Raw genomic sequence first — 21167 nt, forward strand, 5'->3', positions numbered from 1 at the left:
GGATTTAACAAGAAGCCCCACACTGTGATGTGACTCCACAAAGGGAGAAAACTGTACTAACAGCAGAATCTGATGAAAGCCACACTGCCAGTGCAGAAAGCTTATACTGAAGGATCCACGTAACATAGCATGTGACTGTCTAAATCACAGGATTGGAAGAAAATCTGGATGGAGAAACCTTAAGCAGTTGCATTAAGGACAACACAGTTTGCAGACCCAAAATTTATCTCCAATCATTTTGCCCTTTTTTTTTGGGGGGGGGGCAGGGGCTGGGGGCTAGGGGGCTGGAACAAAGAGCTGTTAAGAGCTTCCCTAAAATAAAACCAGAGTAGGACGGAGGGAGGGAGAGAGGAAGGGGGGGAGGGAAAGAAAAAAAGCAAATCCCAAAAACAAAAACATACTAAGGAAACAGTTCTGTGTCTCCCAGGGGTTACTGGATGGTTTGAAAATATGGTTTAATGATCCCAGTAATATTCACTAAAAGCTCCTTGTGCCAATATTACTGTATAGATTCAAATTATTCAAATTATTTGAGCATAAGCTTTCATGAGCTACAGCTCACTTCATCGGATGCATCACGAAAGCTTATGCTCAAATAAATTGGTTAGTCTCTAAGGTGCCTCAAGTACTCCTTTTCTTTTTGCGAATACAGACTAACACGGCTGTTACTCTGAAACCTGTATAGATTCAGCAACTGCACCATTTAGGGAGATCAATTTCTTTTCAACACTCCCCATCTTTTTATTCTAAAGAAAATGTATGAAGCATGTTATTATATTGCCTCTTTATGTCTCCTGCTAAACCAACACCATACAACAATGGGAGTTAAACCTGAAAGCAGACCAAAGAAAGTATAACTACAAAGGCTTCTTAGAATAGCTATTAAAGTCACTGGATTTAAGAGCACATCTCATAAGGAGGACTTTCAAGACCCTTCTTAGCGGTAAACAGGGCAGCCAAACAACGGTTTTCCTTTATAACCCCAGTACAACCAAGACACTTTTGACCTTTACATCCCAAATCAAACTACACTATGTTTCCCATTAAATTAATCTATCTTTATATAATTGAAAGAAAATAAGGACTGATGAGACAGTAGGTGAGTGTCCTAGTTTTTCCATTTAGAACAGCCCACCAACTATCTGAGTCAGGGCAGTAATACTCAGACCTCAGTGGTTCACCAAAAGAGCCACAGTAGTGTGAATTTACCATTTTCACACACACGTACACTGTTCTCACAGCAAGATGACTGACCAAGTATTATTTCATCAACTACAACTGGTTAACAGCATAGTAACATTTGGGTGAGAGCAAGATCATTAATAAGGATGTTGAACTAAACCGGCCCCAGGTGAGACCCCTGGGGCAGCGGGGCTCAGGTTGATGGGGGCCCACTCCTTAGTGTCAGAGCAGCCACCAACTCTTGCTCTGAGGCCACCAAAATTTTGTTGAGGGAATCCTTTATGCTACTGTCTATTAATACAGAAAGGGATTTATTCTTCAGCATCTCTTTAGTGACAGGGCTGCTTCCTGCTGCAGAACATATCACAGACCACTCTACAAAAAGAAGAAATACAACTCAGATAGCAAGTCCGATTACATCATCTTCAGGATCCAGAAAGAGGAAGATACAGGCAACAGCACCCTGGTTTTGCAGTCAAACAATTATGTTTATGTGAACTGCTGCACTTACACTATCTAAGAAAAATTCATGAGTGTGATCAACCCTAGCTCTTCAGGGCATTAGCAAACCAACTGCCTACTGTTAGGCAGCAGTGTCCCTCCAAGGCAGACAATTGCAATATTGGCCATTATGGATTGCCTTTTTTTGTTAGTTTGTTTTTTAGACCTGCCCATAACAGACAAGGCCCCACCCTTTTCCTGAAGTACCTGATATTAGCCACTGTCAGAGACTGGATACCCGACTAGATGGATCCTGGTCTTGATCCTGTATGACAACGCCTATGTTCCAACAGTGGTACTCTGAGTGTAATTATGTCCATTATTTAAAGCACTGATCAAGTTTGTTCATTCAGAATCACATGAAAGAGAAATGGAAGAGACCTCTTGATGACCAGGTGTAGGATGTACATCAGCACTTCACCAAACTGACTCAGAACGGATCTGATTTAAATTCACGTAGAGAAAAACACATGAAACTATGAGAGACTGAAGGTGACAAACACACACAGAAATAGAAGCCTACCTAGACCAACCCCACAATGTCCTAGAATTGCTTGGACAAATGGCAATTTCGTACTCATGAGTGGGGAAAGGTGTAGGGGGAAGGAAACGCATATCCAGAAAATAAGCTGCTTCTAAATAAACAGGGGAAAAAAACCCCATCAGCTTCATATCCCATCCCAGAAGAAAGCAGAATTTCACTGTTGCATATGCTTCCTTAACCATCCCCAGAGCAGAGAATTATCTTGCCACAGTTCCATAATAAAGAAGAATAGCAGCTCGTTTACTGCCCTTTTCTTCAATAGGTGTCAAAATGCTTTACAAAGGAAACAAGAATCATTATCCCCATATTACAGAAGAGGAAGCTGAAGCACAGAGGTGCAATGACTTGCCCAAGGTCATCCAGCAGGCCAGTGGCCGAGCCGAGAACAGAATCCAGTTCTCCCAAGTTCCAGCCCAGTGTTTGCACTGAGCATTTTATGAAAGTCTCCCAGCTTTAATCTCACACCGGTGCAGCTCAGTTTTATCTTCCCCTTCCACTCCTTGCTTCCAACTGAACACACTCAATTTTCCCCTCTTTTATGTTAAGCAAGCATTCATTGACAGTTTATTCTCCTAGCCTTTTGATATGAAACTACATTTTGTTAAAGGAACAGCAATTCATAAACTGGTCCACTGTCTTCATACAGGCTAGCAATTCTGCACTGATTTTTGCCTACATCACCTTCAGTTGCCCAGCAATACACAGCGCAAACTAGCCTTTCTCTCTGCACATTAACAGTTGAGGCTGCAGTTTCAAGACAGCAGCCACCACAGAAGTGCTTAGGGCAGACAATGCTATAACAAACCAAAGCTACTAGCTTTACAAGTAAGAGGAGTCTTAAGAAATACATTAGCCTCTTTTTCTTCTGACCCAATTGCACCAGTCCCAATCCAGTTACAAAATGAAACTAAGACTAGAGTTAAACTATTGGTTGTGACAGACACATGACTGTCCAACAGCTGTGCCTATAGATATCTCCACTGGGAAAACCAACAGACAGCCAGGTCACATGCCTGAGTGCAGAGTGCACAGCTGATTGTCATTGCTACAAGGGAGAAGTGAGGCAAACTAACCCTTGGACTTTCTTCTAGGAGACAGAAAGCTGTGAGGGAGAACATGACAAGTCGCTGAACACTAGATTCCCTCTCCCATCACCTAGGAACCATTCCTTCCCCATCATGTCTGAGCCAAGCCGGTTTACTTTAGAAAATAAACCCCGTGCTCCCTGGTGACAACAAAGTGTTGCATTTGTGTGCCAATAGTCTGGGTAAAAGACAGAAGAAGAATATGTATTACCGGGCTCCATGAAGGCATAAGAATGATCAATTGTCCTTGCTCCAAACTCCAAGGGTAACTAGGAGACAGCCAGTTCCCTTTGTAATATTACCCTGAATACTGCCCTGTTAACCGTCCTCAGTATTAAAATCACAGGTCTTTTCATTAATGAAATGTTTCTCGAGAATGCATTTGAAGTCCTCCTTTGGACTGATACCACAATACAGCCAGCAGCTCCCGAAAGGAAATAAAATGTTCAGAACCTGTACACCGTGATGTGGAAGCTCAGTGCAAAGAAAGGGAAGTTACACAGCGAGGGTATGTCTATACTGCAAAAAAGAACCGGTGGCACCAGGTCTGGGCCCAGGTTAACTGACTTTGGCTCATGCCACAGAGCTAAAAACAACAGTGCAGATGTTTCCGCTCAGGCTGGAAGCCGGGCTCCAGCCCCAGCACCAGGTTCAAATCATGGGCTCCAGCCTCAGTCGGAACAGCTACGCTGTTATCTTTAGCCCCATAGCGCAAGCCCAAGTCAGCTCTCCAGACTCGCTACCGAGGGGTATTTTTTTTTGGCAGTACAGATGTACCCTGAGTGAAGGCAGCTCATCTAAGTGGAGAAGCAGCATCTCCATTGGTTACAATGGGGATGAGCACTTCTCAACTCTCCATGCAGCTCTTGTCTCACTGTGTGACCATGGGCAACTCACAACTATCTAAATATTTATACCGCAATGAGTGTGGGATCTGAGCACTCCCAGCTTCACAGTCTCGCACTACCTCCGTTTACCCTGTCTTTAAAATGGAGACAATATATCCCAGGGTCACAAGGCTACAGTCAGTACTATTTGTCAAGTTTGGGATCTTCAGATGGAAGATACTACATAAATTGGAAGTCTGTGCCCACATTAGACTTCTCAAGCTACCACTTTGCAGTATCACTTAGCTATGACTAAAGCAAAAATTAAGAGCAGTATAGTTATAAATTAACAGAAACCTCTGATCTCTTCTTTTCTGAGCATAAAAATCAGTTTAACTGCTCATAATCGTCAGTGCCCAGGAACACAATAAATGTTTGAAATAACGATCAAGAAGGTAATCAACATGACAAGTGTCAACCCATTTCCTACACCCAAGGAGGAAGCTTTGGGGTACAGGATAGCTAAGTGAATTGGAGCCTCACCTGTCCGAGGACACAATTCAAATGTAGTGATTCACTTGTTCCCATCTGACAGTTTGGTGACTCATGTGAACAGATTGTTTCAGTCCAGTTCTAAGTACTGGAAGACTAGGAGGTCGCAAGCCTCAAAATAAAGAGACTGAATACAGAACACTTCAATCTCTCTGGTCACTCTATTTCTGATCTAAAAGTGGCTATTCTTCAACAAAAAACCTTCAAAAGCAGACTCCAACGAGACTGCTGAATTGGAATTAATTTGCAAATTGGATACAATTAACTTAGGCTTGAATAGAGACTGGGAGTGGTTGAGTCATTACACAAAGTAAAACTATTTCCCCTTGTTTATTTCCCCCCCCCCCACTGTTTCTCAGAGGTTCTCGTTAACTGCTGGAAATGGCCCACCTTGATTATCACTACAAAAGGTTCCCCCCCCCCCCACTCTCCTGCTGGTAACAGCTCATCTTAAGTGATCACTCTCCTTACAGTGTGCATGATAAACACCCATTTTGTCATGTTCTGTGTGTATATAAATCTCCTCACTGTATTTTCCACTGAATGCATCCGATGAAGTGAGCTGTAGCTCACAAAAGCTCATGCTCAAATAAATTGGTTAGTCTCTAAGGTGCCACAAGTCCTCCTTTTCTTTTTGTGAATACAGTGAGTTGCTCTTGTCAGCTATTTCCTGGCCCATGACTGCTTTACAAAAGAACCATTGCAGACAAAGATAGTTCTGTGTCTACCTCCCTATTCTCATGATTCCGCAATTAACTCAGGACAAAAAACCTTTATAAAAATCTCTTTCCAGACACACACCTGCTAAGTCAGAAGAAAAAGAGCTTCACTCAGAAGAGTACGAGAGTCAGCCATTTAAATACAGCAATGTGATTACTTGTAAAAATGACCGTAGAACTGTAAATACAAAGAGCTTCCTATCTGTCAATAATGTTAATTAGTAACTCAAGTCCAGTCTTGTGAGGAGCTTACACCACAATGATATGCAAAAACCTGAAATATCATGGAGAGAAGCAAAACTTTAAGGACACAGCAACCACTGAGAAGGAACTGCCCTTTTTTGTATTACTATCATTCCCCCCCACCCTTTTTTTATTTTTAAACACTTCTTTTAATTGATGTTTCCATGAGGGATATATGGGAGGATTTAATTTTTTCCATGTTTAATTATACAGTAGAACCTCAGAGTTACGAACACAGAGTTACTAACTAACCAGTCAACCACACACCACATTTGGAACTGGAAGTACACAATCAGGCAGCAGCAGAGTCCAAAACAAACAAACAAACAAAGGAAATCCAGTTCAGTACTGTGTTAAATGTAAACTACTAAAAATAAAGGGAAAGCAGCATTTTTCTTCTGCATAGTACAGTTTCAAAGCAGTATTAAGTCAATGTTCAGTTGTAAACTTTTGAAAGATCAACCATAATGTTTTGTTCAGAGTTACGAACATTTCAGAGTTACGAACAACCTCCATTCCCGAGGCGTTCGTAATTGAGCTTCTACTGTATTTTTGTTTAGTAATGATGAATAATAGTAATGTCTATTTCTTATATAGCACTTTACATCAGTAGATCTCAATGCACTTCACAGTCTTTAATGTATTTATGCTCCCAACACCGCTGTGAGGTAGGGAAGCATTATTATGCCCATTTTACAGATCGGAAACTGAAGCACAAAGAGGCTAGATGATTTGCCCAGGGCACACAGGAAGTCCACAGCAGAGCAGGGAATAGGATGTGGGAGACCCAGATTCAAAGTCAGTGCTCTAATGCTTAATTAGAAACTAAGATGCCAGATACTCTTTTTCCTAGGTTGCATAGAGCACAGCACAATTGGATCCATTTCCCACACACTTAACTCAATGTGTTCCATTAAAGGTAATTTTCCCATTCTGACAAATTCCCATCTCTACTAAACTGTATAACTAGAAGTACTATACTTCCATTTCAGCTTGTCTTTGTACAGAAATATAATGTAGTGCATGAAAATAAAATTGATGATATCCAGGTAGCACGCAGTTGTTCTGCAAGAGTGAATGGAAACCTAAATCCCAAGTCATATATAGGATTCTTTTACATGGTGCTTAACAAGAAGTCTAAGATTTTATGAAGATATTTTTATTTTAAGGAGTTTATTGTTGATGAAACATACCAAACTGAAAGCCTAAGAATCCTGTCCTCTATCCCTAGAACAGGTGTAACATAGGCACTGTCATGCCAATATGCCTCCACATCTAGAAGTATCACTTCCTCAGACAGGACTGGAAGGAAGAAGGTTAAGGCCATCACTACACTACAAAATTAAGTCAATCTAACTTATGTCAGCATACAGTAATGACATCATTTGTGCATGTCTACACTTTGCTCCATGTGTCAGCAGTGTGCATCCTCACCAGGATCGCTCGTATCAATTGTACTGTCAGGGTGGGGCATTGTGGGATGACTCGTGAAAGCCAGTAACAGTCGACATAAGCAACACAGTGTCTACACTGACACTCCGTTGACCTAACAACATCGACCCTGACTCTACATCACTCGAGGAGGCAGCGTTATTAAGTCCAGTCTTAAGCAGGCGTAGCTGGGCAGTTACGTCGGTAGGAGCAAAATTTAAGTATAGACACTTCCATAGTTAGGTTGACGTAAACTGCCTTGCAATGAACTAACTTTGTAGAGCAGACCAGACCCAAGACTTCATAGCCATTTTGAACTGTGGCCTCTTGAGGTTATCAATAAGTGGGGCCAACTGTAGAAATGCTTTTTGTGTGTGTACATCTGTTCATTCAGACTGGACTTAACCAAACTGACTTCACACAGGCTACCAGACAGCCATTGTATGGGAAGACAAAGTGGGTGAGGTAATAATATCTTTTATTGGACCTACTTCTGTTGGTGAGAGAGACAAGCTTTTGAGCTACACAGATCTCTTCTTCAGAGACTTGAGGAAGAGCACTGTTCAGCTTAAAAGCTTGTGTCTGTCACCAACAGAAATTGGTCCAATAAAAGATATTATTACCTCACCCACCTTGTCTCTCTAATATCCTGGGACCAATATGGTTACAGCACAGCAAACATCATATGGAATGAATTCAGGTGCCTATAAACATAGGTTGGACTTTAACTAGCAGTTAAAAGCTCCTGATCCCATTACCAGCCTCTGGGTACTACCCAGTACCACCAGCCAAATAGCTTTTTAAGTGCAGTGCACGTTCAGCCTGTTTTCTAGCAGCAGAAGCAGTGACGACTTCAGGGGTGCAATTCATGTCCTCCTAAGCTATTGATCTTCCCAGTTAAACTATTACTCCTATGATGTCAGAGTGGCTGATAAGACAGCTAAAAATATAATGCGTTAGTCATAAATTTCTGTTCTAACCCTAATCATAAGGCAGCGGATGCAACACAGCATTTCAAGACTCCTGTAGTTTATAAAAAGAAAAGGAGGACTTGTGGCACTTTAGAGACTAGCCAATTTATTTGAGCATAAGCTTTCGTGAGCTACAGCTCACTTCATCGGATGCATACTGTGGAAAATACAGAAGATGTTTTTATACACACAGACCATGAAAAAATGGGTGTTTATCACTACAAAAGGTTTTCTCTCCTCCCACCCCGCTCTCCTGTTGGTAATAGCTTATCTAAAGTGATGACTCTCCTTACAATGTGTATGATAATCAAGGTGGGCCATTTCCAGCACAAATCCAGGGTTTAACAAGCACGTCTGAGGAACAGTGGGGGGGGGGAGGAATAAACAAGGGGAAATAGGTTACTTTTTATAATGAATCAACCATTCCCAGTCTCTATTAAAGCCTAAGTTAATTGTATCCAATTTGCAAATGAATTCCAATTCAGCAGTCTCTCGTTGGAGTCTGTTTTCAAAGTTTTTTTGTTGAAGGATAGTCACTTTGAGATCAGAAATCGAGTGACCAGAGAGACTGAAGTGTTCTCTGACTGGTTTATGAATGTTATAATTCTTGACATCTGATTTGTGTCCATTTATTCTTTTACGTAGAGACTGTCCAATTTGACCAATGTACATGGCAGAGGGGCATTGCTGGCACATGATGGCATATATCACATTGGTAGATGTGCAGGTGAACGAGCCTCTGATAGTGTGGCTGATGTTATTAGGCCCTGTGATGGTGTCCCCTGAATTGATATGTGGGCACAGTTGGCAACGGGCTTTGTTGCAAGGATAGGTTCCTGGGTTAGTGGTTCTGTTGTGTGGTTGTTGGTGAGTATTCGCTTCAGGTTGGGGGGCTGTCTGTAGGCAAGGACTGGCCTGTCTCCCAAGATTTGTGAGAGTGTTGGGTCGTCCTTCAGGATAGGTTGTAGATCCTTGATAATGCGTTGGAGGGGTTTTAGTTGGGGGCTGAAGGTGGCGGCTAGTGGCGTTCTTTTATTTTCTTTGTTAGGCCTGTCCTGTAGTAAGGGACTTCTGGGAACTCTTCTGGCTCTATCAGTCTATTTCTTCACTTCCGCAGATGGGTATTGTAGTTGTAAGAAGTTGTCTCCGTCTGAGGGGTTGGAGCAAATGCGGTTGTATCGCAGAGCCTGGCTGTAGACAATGTATCATGTGGTGTGGTCAGGGTGAAACCTGGAGGCATGTAGGTAGGAATAGCGGTCAGTAGGTTTCCGGTATAGGGTGGTGTTTATGTGACCATCATTTATTAGCACTGTAGTGTCCAGGAAGTGGATCTCTTGTGTGGACTGGACCAGGCTGAGGTTGATGGTGGGATGTAGTTTATACCACAAGTTTAAGGATCCTGAATAAAGCCTGCAGCTTCTTTAAGGAAAACAGCAGAATCAACTCAAATTACAGAGTGTAAAGGCAGTCCTTTTAAAACTCACATACCCTATTTTCCATGAACTTTCTCAGATAATCTAGCATTTATTGTAATACCCAACAGAAGCAAAGATCTAGAACAACTCAAATGTGATCTCTCCTACTTTAAAAAGGCAAAAACCAACCAACACTGGCTTTTCTGAACAGACCCCCTTGTCTCAAGAATGCATCAACTGCAACTGGTCATTAAGGATACTGAATTTAGGCACTTACTCAAATACTACACACTCAAACACTGCATACTCAGACCATATCAAAGGACCTTGGCACGAAGCAATGCAACAACATACCAGAGAGGATTAGCCACCTCGGTGATTAACATGGAGGTACTGAGTGCTCAATTTTGTATCAATCAACTGCAATCCCAGAGGTAGATACAGAGCACGCTCCATAAAACTAATGGTTTCTCCTTCCTAGGGCATTAGGGGTAGGTAAATATAAAGCAGAGGGACAAGAACCCAAACAATTCTGTCATGACACAGAGAAGCTCTTGTAAAGCAAAACAGCTCTTTTACTGCTCTCAAATAATCTCCCTCTTTTCCTACATATCTCTCTGTAAATACATTTCTCACAGAGCTTTAATATTATAGCCCCTCCAGAAATACTCTAACACATCACACATACTGGGTTGAATTGTTCTGTCTTGTGTCTTAACAAGAATAAGATCTTTAGGGCAGGGACCCTGTCAAACAGTAGCCAATGGTTAAAGCCATTGAAACTCATTTGAAGAGGTCATAAGACAGGGATTGTTTACCTAACAAATGATGAAAAAAGGAGGACATGACAAAAGTATATAAATAATGAATGGACAAGAAAAGGAAATTTGCGAGGCTCTGTTCTCCTTGTCTCATAACTAGGTTTGGCAGAATTTTATTTTTATAATAATTGACAGATATTGATTCTTATTTTTAAAGAATTTTTTTTCTATTTTTATCGATTTAAATGTTCACAGTTGCAGGAAACTATGGGGGAAAACAGAGAATGGAGCGGGTTGCACAAAAATGTAACGACAGTAGATGCTGAGATCCAAAAAGTTAAAACTTTATAACTATTAAAACCCAAAGGTCAACATCACAGGTCAAAACATACAAGCTCAATATGCTTAAATCAAACTCTATTAAGTTCTCAAGCAACATTTTTCTTAGAATTTACAGATAAAGTCTGATTGTCAATAAAAATATTTTCCATTAGTTTATGTGCATACAGACAAATTGATGTTTACCAATAATTACCAGTAAAAATCTAATCCTGGAGAGGCTACTCATAGCACAAAGGAACAATCAATTAAATTTAAAAGGTGAGGAATTTAAACCTGATAAAAGGAAATACTATTTTGCAAAACATGTCTTTTTCCCCACATGTATTTAAGTAACTCTGGAACTCACTGCCACAGGAAGTTGTTGAGGCCAAGAGCTTAAGATTTGAAAGAGAACTGGATATTATAGGAATATCAAGATTAATGATAAATTTTGTGAAAGAGATATTAACCTCACGCTTCAGAATTTAAAGGTGTACTTGTGGCACCTTAGAGACTAACAAATTTATTTGAGCATAAGCTTTCGTGAGCTACAGCTCACTTCATCGGATGCATGCAGTAGAAAATACAGTGGGGAGATTTTATATACACAGAGAACATGAAACAATGGGTGTTACCGTACACACCATAACAAGAGTGATATGGTAAGGTGAGCTATTACTAGCAAAGGGGGGCAGGGAGGAGGAAAAAAAAAAAACTTTTGTAGTGATAATCAAGGTGGGCCATTTCCAGCAGTTGACAAGAACGTCTGAGGAACAGAAGGGGGGGAAATAAACATGGGGAAATAGTTTTACTTTGTGTAATGACACATCCACTCCCAGTCTTTATTCAAGCCTAAGTTAATTGTGTCCAGTTTGCAAATTAATTCCAATTCAGCAGTCTCTCATTGGAGTCTGTTTTCGAAGTTTTTTTGTTGAAGAATTGCCACTTTTAGGTCTGTAATCGAGTGACCAGAGAGACTGAAATGTTCGCCGACTGGTTTTTGAATGTTATAATTCTTGATGTCTGATTTGTGTCCATTTATTCTTTTACGTAGAGACTGTCCAGTTTGGCCAATGGACATGGCAGAGGGGCATTGCTGGCACATGATGGCATATATCACATTGGTAGATGCGCAGGTGAACGAGCCTCTGATAGTGTGGCTGAGGTGATTGGGCCCTATGATGGTGTCCCCTGAATAGATATGTGGGCACAGTTGGCAAGGATAGGTTCCTGGGTTAGTGTTTTTGTTGTGTGGTTGCTGGTGAATATTTGTTTCAGGTTGGGGGGCTGTCTCTAAGCAAGGACTGGCCTGTCTCCCAAGATCTGTGAGAGTGATGGGTCGTCCTTCAGGATAAGTTGTAGATCCTTGATGATGCGCTGGACAGCTTTTAGTTGGGGGCTGAAGGTGATGGCTAGTGGCGTTCTGTTATTTTCTTTGTTGGGCCTGTCCTGTAGTAGGTATTATTATAAGGTGGGCGCAAAACTGGTTGTAAAACCCTTCCTAGAGTGTAATCATCAGCGGTTCACAGTCATGCTGGAAGGGCATAACGAGTGGGGTCCGGTTCTGTTCAATATCTTCAGCAATGATTTAGATAATGCCATAGACAGTACACTTATCAAGTTTGCAGATGATAACGAGCTGGGAGGGGTTGTAAGTGCTTTGCAGGATAGCATTAAAATTCAAAAAGTTCTGGACAAACTGGAGAAATGGTCTGAATAGGATGAAATTCAATAAGGACAAATGCAAAGTACTCCATTTAGGAAGGAACAATCAGTTGCAAACATACAAAAGGGGAAATTACTGCTTAGGAAGCAGTACTGCGGAAAGGGATCTGGGGGTCACAGTGGACCACAAGCTAAATATGAGTCAACAGTGTAATGCTGTTGCAAAAAAAGCAAACATCATTCTGGGGTATATCAGCAGGAGTGTTGTAATCAAAACACGAGAAATCATTCTTCTGCTCTACTCTGTGCTGATTAGGTCCCATCTGGAGTTTTGTGTCCAGTTCTGGGCACCACATTTCAGGAAGGATGTGGACAAACTGGAGACAGTCCAGAGAAGAGTGACAAAAAATGATTAAAGGTCTAGAAAACATGACCTATGAGGGAAGATTGAAAAAACTGGGTTTGTTTAGTCTGGAAAAGAGAAGACTGGGAGGGGACATAAGAGTTTTCAAGAATGTAAAAGGTTGTTACAAGGAGGAGGAAGGAAAAATTGTTCTCCTTAACCTCTGAGGATAGCACGAGAAGCAATGGGCTTAAATTGCAGCAAGGGAGGTTTAGGTTGGACATTAGGAAAAAACTTACCTTACCTGACCACTCTTGTTAGTGTGTATGGTAACACCCATTGTTTCATGTTCTCTGTGTATATACAATCTCCCCACTGTATTTTCTACTGCATACATCCAATGAACTGAGCTGTAGTTCACGAAAGCTTATGCTCAAATAAATTTGTTAGTCTGTAAGGTGTCACAAGTCCTCCTTTTCTCTTTGCGGATACAGACTAACACGGCTGCTACTCTGAAACCTTTAGAATTTAAGTCATTCTCTAACCGTTACAGATCAGAATGAGACCTATTGTGGGGGCAGATCACTTCATCTGCCTATTGTCGGGTTCTTGCACCTCCATCACCTGGTGGACAGGATACTAGACTAGAGGGATTTGGATCTTGTCCAGTATGGTAATTCCTATGTTCCCAGCTACAAACTCCATCTCTTAGATTAAAAGCAAGCCCTTTCAGCACCGTATCTTGGATGATTATGACTAGAGCTGGGCAGAAAACAGTTTTCCCATCCCATGAAGATTTTGAGATTTCAATTTTTTCCCCTGCTCCTCCTTGGAACAAAACAGAAACATTTCTCCACAAAAAAAGAGACCAACCTCAGAACAGCTAACGGCCTGGAGGTTGGGGCACTTCTCTGGGATGTGGGAAACCAAGGGTCAAGTCCCCACTCTGCTATTCTTCTGTATATCCCAGATGAGTCTCAATCCCACTTTGTTTCAATAAATATACATAGGAGTAGGAGCTTGAACCCAGGTTTCCCACATCCCAGGTAAGTATCCTAACCACTGGTCTATTATCTATTCTTCATTTTCTCACTCTCAATTTGACCAGAAATTCCACTGTGGACTTAAGAAACTTTTCGCACCAAAACTTTTGTTGAAACTAGTACATTCCCACAAAAAGTTCTGGTTTTGATGAATTGGTGGTTTTTTATGGAAAACTATTCCCAACAAGCTCTAATTATGTCTTCTTCCACAAGGTCTTTAAAGGTACAATCACAGTTTCTAAAAATCCAGTAAGATTTGTCTACCCCTCCAGCTACAAGATCAGTCTTCTTTTAAGGTACTCAAACTTTTTTCCTTAACAATATGCAATTTAAATTAAAACCATTTTAAAAAAATGAAAGATCAAATTTAATTTCATCTTATATTAAAAGGAAAACTGACAGATTACTTCTTTATCTGTGTTAGTAACATTGCCTGAAATTTCTGGGGGGGAAAAACCCTAATTTAATTTTCTCCTTTATGTTTATTTTTTGTGTTTCACTGAGTTCAGATGCTATTAAGTCTGGAAACTTTCACTTTTGTTTCTAGTCACTTTCACTTTATGACATATGAATCAGAACAATGCTGATTACAAATATCACAAAGGAATGTTTACATCCAAACAAAAAACAATACCGTTAGAATTTTAAAACCCTGCCAAATGTTTATATTAATTAGACATCTTTTAATCAAATCCTCAACTTTGGGATTCCTGACAGAGTTTTTACTTTTGGCAACATTCACCTGTTAGTTATGAAATACAGCACAAGAGAAATGACATTTAAACTTCAGGAACAATTTTTATACCCAATCCAGGACTGAGAGTCAGGAGAACTGGGTTTTGTGACTCTGTTTGTCAGACTTCCTGCGAAAGCGTGAGCAAGACACTTAACTTCTGTGTCCGTTTACCCTCTGTACCACAGAGGCATTACCTATCATGTGGGATGATTTTCGCAAGGTTTAGTTAGCAGACATAAAGGCTCTGTGATCCTCACTTGGGAGACCTATAGAACTAAACGTATTTAGTTGTGTGTTTACTTATCATTTGTATGATGTAACAATTTTTCATAAATGAGTGCACCACATGGTACTTTCAAAAGCAGTTTCCAGACATCTTAAAACTTAAGATCTGAAACGGAAGACAACATTTAAATACAGATCACCCCACTCTCACCAACACCTCCTATTCAACTCCTTCCAAATGGGAAAAATTCCCATCAAAATCCATAGAGCTAACACCTTATCCTCCTTCCAATCCCTCCATAAGATTAATCTCTGCCATGATGCCTAGAGACCGTTACCATCTGAAAACGGCTAAGCCATGGACAAGCCAGGTATACTGCCTATTTTGGAACACACGCGCCTGTTTTAATGTTGCTTGTTCTCTATCACCCTATTTGTCTGTTCCATCCACCTGCTGTGGTTTGTTACAACCTCGAGTGTGAGCTCGCTGGGACAGATTGCCATTTAGGTGCTTCGTCCCGGGCCAGCTAACCCAATTGCTCTAATAACCATAAACATTTGAAAGGTGGCAGTCAGCACCTAGGTGTCATTCATCAATTCACAGCTGAACATCAGAGGGAGACAGTACTGTTTTCGCGCTTACAGTGCAGCCTCCTTTAAGTGGCTCAATGACCAGGCAGAGTACCGAAATCCTGTGCCTAGGAAAGTGACTCACACTGGGTGAAGCAAGACTGTGATAAAAAAGGGTTAGGGTTAGCACTGGGAGAGGCCAGCAGATCAACAAGGTGAGTCCCTGCCTGCAGCCCGCCCTGGAAGACCAGAGCAGAGATAATGGCAGCAGGCTTGAAAACAAAGGCACGGAAGTGGAGACGGGTACCCCCAGCCATGCACAGCTGGAAAGTGTGGTAGCCATTGAGAGCCAAAGGTGTGCTTTCGACAGGGGAGGAAGAAATAAATCCCTCAGTTCCCCAGGAGAGGAACATCAGAGCCCTCACTGTCTACCAAGAGAGGAAATCAGTCTCCAGGCAGTATGGGGGGAGAGAAATAGGAGGATGTGTGTATAACCCCTACTAAAGCCATGAAGGGGCTGCATCTGGTATAGATAGGTATGTGTAGTAAGGAAAAGTAAAAGAGGCTCCCCACAAACTATAGGGGGCAGGGGAGAACCTGGGCTATATGGGAGGGCCAACAAGACCCTGCTCAAGATAGGGAGGAGAAGGCATCAGCGTGCAGGGGAATGAGAGACCTTGCACTCTAGATATAGGGGAGACATGGGGTGCGTGAGGAGAGTGGAGGGTAACAGAAGCTCTCCACTGAGGATCGGGGGCCGGGAGGGTGATCTGGTGGCACAGAGGCTCCCTGCTCAGGATCTCGAGCGGGGGAGTGGGGCGGGCTGGGGGCAACAGAGGCTCCCCGCTCAGGATCGGAGGGGGGCAGGGGGAGGGAGGACGGAGGCTCCCTGCTCAGGATCGGGGGGGGGCGGGGGGCAGGGAGGACGGACGGAGGCTCCCCGCTCAGGATCGGGGGGGGGGCGGGGAGGACGCTCCCCGCTCAGAATCGGGGGGGGCGGGGGGCAGGGAGGACGGACGGAGGCTCCCCGCTCAGGATCGGGGGGAGCGGGGGGCAGGGAAGGGAGGACGGACGGAGGCTCCCCGCTCAGGATCGGGGGGGGGCAGGGGGGAGGGAGGACGGACGGAGGCTCCCCGCTCAGGATCGGGGGGGGGGAAGGGGGGAGGGAGGACGGACGGAGGCTTCCCGTTCAGGATCGGGGGGGGGCAGGGGGGAGGGAGGACGGACGGAGGCTCCCCGCTCAGGATCGGGGGGGGCAGGGGGGAGGGAGGACGGACGGAGGCTCCCCGCTCAGGATCGGGGGGGGGCAGGAGGGAGGGAGGACGGACGGAGGCTCCCCGCTCAGGATCGGGGGGGGCGGGGGGCAGGGAGGACGGACGGAGGCTCCCCGCTCAGGATCGGGGGGGGCAGGGGGGAGGGAGGACGGACGGAGGCTCCCCGCTCAGGATCGGGGGGGGGCAGGGGGGAGGGAGGACGGACGGAGGCTCCCCGCTCAGGATCGGGGGGGGGGGCAGGAGGGAGGGAGGACGGACGGAGGCTCCCCGCTCAGGATCGGGGGGGGCGGGGGGCAGGGAGGACGGACGGAGGCTCCCCGCTCAGGATCGGGGGGGGGGCGGGGGGCAGGGAGGACGGACGGAGGCTCCCCGCTCAGGATCGGGGGGGCGGCGGGGGGGAGGGAAGGGAGGACGGACGGAGGCTCCCCGCTCAGGATCGGGGGGGGGCGGGGGGGGGAGGGAAGGGAGGACGGACGGAGGCTCCCCGCTCAGGATCGGGGGGGAGGCGGGGGGGAGGGAAGGGAGGACGGAGGCTCCCCCCTCAGGATCGGGAGGGGAGCGGGGGGCAGGGAGGACGGACGGAGGCTCCCCGCTCAGGATCGGGGGGGGGGCGGGGGGAGGGAGGACGGACGGAGGCTCCCCGCTCAGGATCGGGGGGAGCGGGGGGCAGGGAAGGGAGGACGGACGGAGGCTCCCCGCTCAGGATCGGGGGGGGGCAGGGGGGAGGGAGGACGGACGGAGGCTCCCCGCTCAGGATCGGGGGGGGGGAAGGGGGGAGGGAGGACGGACGGAGGCTTCCCGCTCAGGATCGGGGGGGGGCAGGGGGGAGGGAGGACGGACGGAGGCTCCCCGCTCAGGATCGGGGGGGGCAGGGGGGAGGGAGGACGGACGGAGGCTCCCCGCTCAGGATCGGGGGGGGGCAGGAGGGAGGGAGGACGGACGGAGGCTCCCCGCTCAGGATCGGGGGGGGCGGGGGGCAGGGAGGACGGACGGAGGCTCCCCGCTCAGGATCGGGGGGGGCAGGGGGGAGGGAGGACGGACGGAGGCTCCCCGCTCAGGATCGGGGGGGGGCAGGGGGGAGGGAGGACGGACGGAGGCTCCCCGCTCAGGATCGGGGGGGGGGGCAGGAGGGAGGGAGGACGGACGGAGGCTCCCCGCTCAGGATCGGGGGGGGGCGGGGGGCAGGGAGGACGGACGGAGGCTCCCCGCTCAGGATCGGGGGGGGGGCGGGGGGCAGGGAGGACGGACGGAGGCTCCCCGCTCAGGATCGGGGGGGCGGCGGGGGGGAGGGAAGGGAGGACGGACGGAGGCTCCCCGCTCAGGATCGGGGGGGAGGCGGGGGGGAGGGAAGGGAGGACGGAGGCTCCCCCCTCAGGATCGGGAGGGGAGCGGGGGGCAGGGAGGACGGACGGAGGCTCCCCGCTCAGGATCGGGGGGGGGGCGGGGGGGAGGGAGGACGGACGGAGGCTCCCCGCTCAGGATCGGGGGGGGGGGCGGGGGGGAGGGAGGACGGACGGAGGCTCCCCGCTCAGGATCGGGGGGGGGGGCGGGGGGGAGGGAGGACGGACGGAGGCTCCCCGCTCAGGATCGGGGGGGGCGGGGGGGAGGGAGGACGGACGGAGGCTCCCCGCTCAGGATCGGGGGGGGGGGCGGGGGTGAGGGAAGGGAGGACGGACGGAGGCTCCCCGCTCAGGATCGGGGGGGGGGCGGGGGGGAGGGAAGGGAGGACGGACGGAGGCTCCCCGCTCAGGATCGGGGGGGGGGCGGGGGGGAGGGAAGGGAGGACGGACGGAGGCTCCCCGCTCAGGATCGGGGGGGGCGGGAGGGAGAGAGGACGGACGGAGGCTCCCCGCTCAGGATCGGGGGGGGGCAGGGGGGAGGGAAGGGAGGACGGACGGAGGCTCCCCGCTCAGGATCGGGGGGGGGCGGGGGGGAGGGAGGACGGACGGAGGCTCCCCGCTCAGGATCGGGGGGGGGGCAGGGGGGAGAGAGGACGGACGGAGGCTCCCCGCTCAGGATCGGGGGGGGCAGGGGGGAGGGAGGACGGACGGAGGCTCCCCGCTCAGGATCGGGGGGGGGGGCGGGGGGGAGGGAGGACGGACGGAGGCTCCCCGCTCAGGATCGGGGGGGGGCGGGGGGGAGGGAGGACGGACGGAGGCTCCCCGCTCAGGATCGGGGGGGGCGGGGGGGAGAGAGGACGGACGGAGGCTCCCCGCTCAGGATCGGGGGGGGCGGAACTTCCCGGGGCCGCACTCACCTGAGCGGCGGCCCCGGTCCCGCTGACGGCTCCGGTTGTCGCTCTCGGCCTCGCCCCTCCCCTAGGAAGCCCGAGCGGCGTCTCCACCTCCAGAGCCGCGACGGGGTGACGCCATCTTGTGCCGCTGACCTCACAGCTCCCCTACCGACCCCCTCGGCGACGAGCTGCGTGCCTACGCCAGACGCCTGACCGCGCCGGCCAATCGGAGGAGGGGACGCGCGATGACATCTGCCCTCTCGAATAGTGGTGGGAAGATGGCGAGGTGGGGGCGGGGCTTGGATTTGGCTCCACCCCCAGGGCGAGGGCCAAGGGCGGGGCGGGGCGGGGCGCGGGCGGCTGCCGGCTGCTGCCAGGCGGCGGCGCCGCTGAGGTGGGAGGCACGTGTCTTCCCCGCCCCCCACCTGGAGCGGGAGCCGCTGTTGGCCCCTCCCACTAGCTCCATCCCAACCCCCTCCGGAGGAGGGAGTCCCCCTGTGTCCCTGCCGTGTGGAGCGGGTGTGAGCCCTCCCGCCTCACCAGCATGGGATCATGGGGGGAGGGGTCAGCCCTCCCACCCCACCAGCATGGGATCATGGGGGGAGGGGTCAGCCCTCCCACCCCACCAGCATGGGATCATGGGGGCATTGCGGGCCAGTGCATGGTGCCCTCAGCCGGGACTCTGCACCCTGGACTCCTGGTCCCAGCTCTGCCACTGGCCTGCTTGGGTAAGCCACCTGCCCGCTGTGTGCCTCAGTTTCCCCTTCTGTAAATCAGAGCTGATGATACTGACCCCTCTGGAGCTGCCTCGAGATCCAACACTGAAAAAGGGTTATGGGCAGAGCTAGGGGTTAGTGCCCCACCCTGTGGCAGGAGGAAGGGGTGCCTCAGGTGCCTCTTTCTGGGTCGAAGGTACAGCCCCCATTACCACAGTATCTGAGCACCTCTCAGGCTGTATGGTTTCAGAGTAGCAGCTGTGTTAGTCTGTATCTGCAAAAAGAACAGGAGTACTTGTGGCACGTTAGAGACTAACCAATTTATTTGAGCATAAGCTTTTGTGAGCCAACAGCAGCTGTAGCTCACGAAAGCTTATGCTCAAATAAATTGGTTAGTCTCTAAGGTGCCACAAGTCCTCCTTTTCTTTTTGCGAATACAGACTAACACGGCTGCTACTCTGAAACCTATTTATTTGAACATAAGCTTTCGTGGGCCCAAATAAATGTGTTAGTCTCTAAAGTGCCACAAGTCCTCCTGTTCATAGGATCTCAGGAGATCATTGAGTCCAACCCCTGCTCAAAGCAGGACCAATCTCCAATTTTTGCCCCAGCTCCCTAAATGGCCCCCTCAAAATTGAACTCATAACCCTGGGTTTAGCAGGCCAATGCTCAAACCACTGAGCTATCCCTCCCCCCTCTTCTTTTTTCTCAGTCGGTAATATGTTTATCCTCCCTGCTCCCCTGGACAGTAGATCCCCATTGCACAGGTGGGGCACTGAGGCAAAGAAACTAAGCAATTTATACACCATCCTCAGAGCAATATTTCTGAAACAAAACTGTAGAATAGAAACTGGGAGATCTTTCAGGATACCCTATATTTAGGGAAGCGCATATTCATTTTGATAACATTCATTTTGCCCCCTAAGGACAAGGGTTCTCCATAGGCCCAAAACTCTCACTACCTAGACCAAAATGGGCTCTAAATTAATGTTGACCAGATTCTTACAAAAAGTCTGTGGAAGAGCAAGGAATCAAACTCAGGTCTCTCGCTAGCGCCTCGATCACTAGACAATCCTTCCTTTGCACGGGGCGGGGTGGGGCGGTATAATTCTCCACTTCCTACTCTTAGGTGTTTCTGTCTGTCTGTTTACAATGGAAATTGGCTTCCTTGTCATTTTTGGCTTCCTCCTGCACCCTTCTGCCCAAGTCTTCTCTTTTTATAAGACAAAAAAAAACAACACCCCTGTCTTTTAAATCAAGAAAAGAATATATTCTCTGACTTCACGTGACTCTAGGCAGCAGAAGGTTTCAAGAGCTCAGGAATTGTCCTCTTTGCAGTCTGCTTGAACAGGATCCATCTCTGCCTTCTCTATTCTGTGCAATGTCACTTTCAAAGTTGCCGTACGGAAAGGCCTGAGATTCTGGAGACCGGTCTGACAGCATAAGAAATCCCACACAAGGCTGAGGCTTGGTGATACACAGGTCTCACAAGCCTGGTTAGGTGGTACAAAGGTCTGTGTTCATCATCCATTCAAAAGAGACATTTAGAAAATTGTGTTTCTGTTGTTTAATACTCTAATTTTCATCTTCATAAGTAACATAGGGAAAAACATGTAAGCTCATACATTTCGGGTATTAGTGCAATATAACCAATACAAAATATTCCACATATCCTTTCAATACCTTAGAACAAGAGGACTTACCAATAAGATGGAGTTGGTCAAAAGCATCACTAAGGCCCTGATCCTGCAGTGAGCTCTATACATAGGACCTCTGATTTTAGCAGGGCTCTGTCCTGGTACAGGTTCTA

General features: G+C 47.6%; 1 protein-coding gene across 1 annotated transcript in view; it reads right to left on the bottom strand.

Moving 5' to 3' along the window:
• UBAP1 (ubiquitin associated protein 1) overlaps positions 1-18828 on the bottom strand; it is a 53173-nt gene extending 34345 nt beyond the window's left edge. The window contains exon 1 of the mRNA XM_048850323.2: positions 18666-18828. The gene's annotated coding sequence lies outside the window, so the exon portion shown is untranslated. The remainder of the gene's footprint in view (positions 1-18665) is intronic.
• Between the last annotated feature and the right edge of the window lie 2339 nt (positions 18829-21167).

Source organism: Caretta caretta, chromosome 5 (genome assembly GCF_965140235.1).
Source record: "Caretta caretta isolate rCarCar2 chromosome 5, rCarCar1.hap1, whole genome shotgun sequence".
NCBI lineage: Eukaryota > Metazoa > Chordata > Testudines > Cheloniidae > Caretta > Caretta caretta.